The 6,000-nt window shown below is 47.5% G+C and overlaps 1 pseudogene; it reads right to left on the bottom strand.

Annotated features, from left to right (window-relative positions):
• Positions 1-521: 521 nt before the first annotated feature.
• LOC138774672 (secretory carrier-associated membrane protein 3-like) overlaps positions 522-6,000 on the bottom strand; it is a 41,126-nt pseudogene continuing 35,647 nt past the window's right edge.

The following is a 6,000-nucleotide window of genomic DNA, read 5'->3' as shown; positions in this document are numbered from 1 at the left end:
CTGGGTCACATGTGGCACGATGTCTTCTGTACCTGGACTACTGCAACCTTACCATGGACTCACTGGGTCACATGTGGTCATGATGTCTCCACGACCTCGGGGACTACTGCAACCTTTACCATGGGACTCCTGGGTCACATGTGGTCACCATGTCTCCACTACCTGGACTACTGCAACCTTTACCATGACTCCTGGTCAATGTGGTCCACCATGTCTCATAACTGGGACTACTGCAACCTGTACCATGGGCCTGCTGGGTCACAGTGGTCTGATGTCTCCACTACCTGGACTACTGCAAACCTTACCATGGACTCATGGGTCACATGTGGTCACGATGTCTTATTTACATGGACTACTGAAACCTTTACCATGGATCCCTGGGTCACATTGGTTCATGATGTTCTCACTACCTGGGAGTTACGGCACCCTTTACCAATGGACCATCTACCAGCAGGCAGCCCTAAGAACACATGCAGCCTCATTCCCTAAACTCATTACATCGGACAGTGAGGACCACTTACCTTTTAGGGCAACACGGATACTGTCACACTGATGATTGGGGTACAGGGTGAGTTTCTCCAGTTCTCTGCAGTCCGGCAATGCTTCCTGCTGGCTGACTGGGTGGCAGCAAATACCACCAGGTTTTCCTGGATTGAGAGTGCAGGAAAAAGAGTTCTCACCCAAGGTTTCCAGCTATGAGAGATAACATAAACAGAACGTGAACTCACCTTCTTACACGAGTTGAAGGACTTGACCAGCTGGCCCATTCTGGCAGGACGAGGATGGAGGCCAGCAAGGCTGAGAATACATCAGGGCGCTCTGACCAGTGTGAAGCCGTGGACGGAAGAAGATTTCAGATCAGTTTCACCACTTCACTGTTCCCGTACACATCTCCTGGTCCCAACCTGTCACTATACTCCAATCGTGAATTTTGTCCACCAGTCTTACTTGTTGCAATTTCTTAAGAAAAAATTGTAAACCGTTTTCAACATTAATCGCTCTATCCTATCATGCAAGCCAATTCCCATTACGGAGTCATTAACTAAGTCTGGTAAATATGTGAGACAATTCCCACCATGCGGCTGTGGCGCAACATCGCTGCAGTCTCCCCTACATATTACCCACCAGCTTTGATCGGCTTTTCCATGAGATGCAGCCAATAAGGCACCTGAAACAGCCAACTGGGCAGCAAGAGGAGAAAAGAGAAGACGGGCAAAAGGACACGACAGGGAACGGATGTGGTAAAAATGGAATTGAGTGCCATGACCACAGCACACGAGGGTGACGGGGTACAAAGCCAAAGGGAAAAGGAAAACCAAACAGGTGAGGACGGGTATGATTGGAATCACGGGGGTAATGACGAGGTCAGTGTTCGAAGGAAGTGTGAAACAAAAAGAAGGAAATGGACATGAGATTTCATGGTTTTCTTTTTTTGCAATCTTCATATATTACAGGTCATTCACAAGTCTCCATACATTTGGGAACACCGTCCATTTCTCCTATGTGTCCTTAGTGCAAAGTAAGAAAAGATCTAAAACATGAACCTGGACAGGTCTCCATGACTGGGCCCATCCAATGACAGCCATGAGGTGCTGTGAGGAAAGCGACTAGATGTAAGGAGACTTCGAACAGACCCTATAGGTCATATAAAAAAATAATACGTCCACATATCAACCTACCAGTGGGTCATTCGGCCTCCACCATACCATAGGCCAATGTGTCATAACCCTGTTGAATCTAAAGGGGCATACACATTATACAAAAAACACCAGCCGACCCCAACTAGTAGAGTCTCCTCCATTCCTCGAACTGTTTGGCCGGACAGCTGTTTAGTCAGAAGATGTTAAGGTGCCCATTATACTTTAGACCAGTGCTTCTCAATTCAGTCTTATAGCCACCAAGTGTTTTAAAGGATTGTCTAGTATTTCACAGGTGAAATAATATACTATGGTATTATCACAGGTGTTCTTTGTATGGAATATCCTCCAAACAGACCTGTGTGGTGAGCATTGAGGACTTGAATTGAGAAGCACGGAATAGACAAACATCAGCCAATCACACTGGTGGGGTTCCCTACCACCCAGTTATGTTTGTCCAACAATGATTACCAGCAAATGTAAGGTGTCCATATAATTTAGCCAACTTCAGCTGAACCCACTGTTGGGATCTCTCCATCCCCCCATAGTGTTCGTCTGACAGCACTTACAGGGTGTAGGCACTGTAAACATCTACTAATCAGATCCAACCGACTCTCTGGACCCATCCAATCCTTCCGTCATGCTCATACACAATAATGATTGATGATGGGAAAACCAGTTGATGAACCATCATTTCACAGGCACAGACATACACATTTTAGTACATATTGGCCTGTTAAAGTCATAATCTATCAATAACCATGGGGATCAAAAGGAACGCTTTTCTATAACATGTGGACGATCTTTCCAAGAGAAAACGTTGTTCATTTGACAACAGGTGAAAATTTCAAACATGGCCAACACCGACTTACTTTTTTAGATGGTGACAGTCAGCTATTGGACGGGCTAACCACAGTATTTCTTAAATTTCTTGGTAAGGTTGAGGTGACATGACGTTGTGATGTGTTGGCACCTATGTGAGCTTAGGACTATCCTTCCACACGCCACCATCCATTACTTGTCCCAACACCTGGACTGATTCTTCACACACCCATCTCCCATCAGGATCTACAGCCCAATGATCTATCCTCACTCTTTAGGACCATTGCCCCCACTTTCTTTGTCCCCACCAAACCAACCAAGTCTTTCCTCAATTAATATATTCTTTCGATAGATGCATCAAGACAGGAAAACAAGGACATCTCAGAAAGAATCAAGCCAGCAAATAACCAAAACAGTAACATTTCATTATTCATAGAGACCCCAACTGTAGTGACCCCGTAAATATGGCGATACACAGCACAGCAAGGACAAACGTATAAACCAGGAAGAACACTTACAGAGAATCCAGCCCACGCATGGGACACGAGTGTTTGATTTTGGTATTTGTGGTGATAGAGGCCGTAACCAGACTGAAGGTGACTATCAGGACCCCCAGATCACCTGCACGAACCCCAGAGCTAGCAGCACATGTGTCCATGCCGGTGTAGCCTCAGCTGGGACAGCCTGCGTGATGTCCGTCCAGTAAGAGAAAAGCTGGAATCTTAGGGGGAGGGCATCTCTGCACCGGGCTCCACTGGCTGGGCTCATTGGGAGGACACCCCAGTCTGTTATAACAAGGGCTTCAGGAGCTGGGCCACTATGCTGCCTAATGTCTGCAATGCACAATCCCCCACAGGGTGGGAGAGGCGAGAAATTAACCCTTAACGTTCAGGAGCACAAACTCATTATACTCATGCCATAGCGCGCTATAGGTGTTTAAAGGATTCCCCTAGAGAGTTTGAGCATGGTCATCCAAGATCTCAGCACAGGGCCGCCATGCAGATAGTCCAGAGGAAAAGGAAACAGGAATGGACGGCAAGAGACTCAATGTCAAGGTCAAAACACAAAGCCAGAATATAAGGAACCAGAGGCAGACTACATTACTTATTCCAAAATGGGTCCTCTCAGTCTTCTCACAATAGGAAACCCGACGCCCATGGCTGGGTAGATGACATTACTTCATTATATGACTCTGCTTAACTCCATGCATCGATGAGAAGACATGCTCATGAGATCCCAGCGCCGACAGATGCAAGGATGGTACCATTATGGACATAGAGCTGAGCAGACACTGGTGGAATGATGCTCTCTGATGATGCTCCACTCTGGAGAATGAAAGATGCAGATGACTGAGAAATGACAGATGGGATAGAGAAGATGCTCAAGATCCAGGACCATAGAGCGATAACCCACGAACATTTATGTCAGCCTGACCGCCACTCACCATGCAATACCAGGACACCCATGTGTGCTGGTGGATGAGAGGGGGAACATCAGTAGAGTCCTAATACCAGAGCGGGATGTCTGCAGGCGGCTTCCTGACATCCACAGATGACAGGGAGAGCTGATCCTCCGCACATGAAATACCCCGCCTCCCTGCAATCTGCTCAGCCTCCCTCCAGCTGCAGCACTGAAACACTCCCCTCCCTCCAGCTGCAAGGGAAGCTGGGAAATGGTAGTCTGCAAGGGGGATGGGGACCTTGATGTCACCCATTTAAAGGGACAAGAAACCTTAACCTTTTATTAACCGACTGTTCTCCTACATCGACTAGCTCTAGGAAAGAAGATGGCGCTGGTGGTTAGAGGACATAGTGCTAGGAAGAAGGATGGTGCTGGTGGTTAGAGGAATAGTGCTAGGAAAAAGAAGATGGTGCTGTGGTGAGAGGACATAGTGCTAGGATAGAAGATGGCGCCAGTAGTTAGAGGACATAATGCTAGGAAAGAAGATGGCGCGGGGGTTAGAGGACATAGTGCTAGGAAAGAAGATGGTGCTGGTGGTGAGAGGACATATTGCTAGGATAGAAGATGGCGCTGAGGTTAGAGGACATAGTGCTAGGATAGAAGATGGCGCCGTAGTTAGAGGACATAGTGCTAGGATAGAGATGGCGCTGAGGTTTAGAGGACATAGTGTTAGGAGAAAGAAGATGGACGCTGAGGGTTAGAGGACATAGGCCTAGAAAAAGAAGATGGCGCCAGTAGTTAGAGGACATAGTGCTAGGAGGATGGAGCTGGCGCCAGTAGTTAGAGGACATAGTGCTAGGATAGAAGATGGTGCCGGTAGTAAGAGGACATAGTGCTAGGATAGGAAGATGGCGCTGGTGGTTAAGAGGACATAGTGCTAGAAAAGAAGATGGGCCGGTAGTAAGAGGACATAGTGTAGGAAAGAAGGATGGCGCCAGTAGTTAGAGGACATAGTGCTAGGATAGAAGATGGCGCTGGGGTTAGAGGACATAGTGCTAGCAAAGAAGATGGCGCGCAGGTATAGTAAGAGGGACATAGTGCTATGGAAAGAATGATTGGCACTGGTGTTAGAGGACACTAGTGCTAGGAAAGAAGATGGCTGAGTAGTTAGAGGACATAGTCCTAGGATAGAAGATGGCAGCCGGGGTTAGAGGAAATAATGCTAGATAGAATATGGCGCTGGTGGTGAGAGGACATAGTGCTAGGATAGAAGATTGGCGCAGTGGTTAGAGGGGACATAGTGCTAGGATAGAAGATGGCGCTTGAGTTAGAGGGAATAGTGCTAGGATAGAAGATGGCGCTGGTGGTTGAGGACATAGTGCTAGGATAGAAGATGGCGCTGGGGTTAGAGGACATAGTGCTAGGAAAGAAGATGGCGCTGAGGGTTTAGAGGAACATAGTGCTATGATAGAAGATGGCGCTGGTGGTGAGGGACATAGGGCTAGGATAGAAGATGGCGATGATGGTTTAGAGGACATAGTGATGGAAAGAAGATGCTGGCGCCAGTGGTTAGAGGACATAGTGCTAGGATAGAAGATGGCGCTGAGGGTTAGAGGAATAGTGCTAGGATAAGAAGATGGCCCCCCCAACTGGTAGTTAGAGGACATAGTGCTAGGATAGAAGATGGCGCGGGTAGTAAGAGGACATAGTGGCTAGGATAGAAGATGGCGCTGTGTGGTGAGAGGACATAGTGCTAGGACGAAGATGGCGCTGAGGGTTAGAGGACATAGTGCTAGGATAGAAGATGGGGCCAGTAGTTAGAGGACATAGTGCTAGGATAGAATATGGCGCTGAGGGTTAGAGGACATAGTGCTAGGATAGAAGATGGCGCTGAGGGTTAGAGGGACATAGTGCTAGGATAGAAGATGGCGCCTGAGGTAGAGGACATAGTGCTAGGATAGACGATGGCGCTGGTGGTTAGAGGACATAGTGCTAGGATAGAAGATGGCGCTGAGGGTTAGAGGGGTTTACAGTTAATGTAACAAAGACTTGAAGTTCTAGGCTAAAGAGCTGAACACTCAACTGCTCACTGGTGATGGATCTATACAAAACCCATCAGAAATGTGAGGGCGATTAGCGC

Source organism: Dendropsophus ebraccatus, unplaced genomic scaffold, assembly GCF_027789765.1.
Source record: "Dendropsophus ebraccatus isolate aDenEbr1 unplaced genomic scaffold, aDenEbr1.pat pat_scaffold_1012_ctg1, whole genome shotgun sequence".
In the NCBI taxonomy this organism is placed as follows: Eukaryota; Metazoa; Chordata; class Amphibia; order Anura; family Hylidae; genus Dendropsophus; species Dendropsophus ebraccatus.
This window is presented reverse-complemented; position numbering and strand designations above follow the sequence as displayed.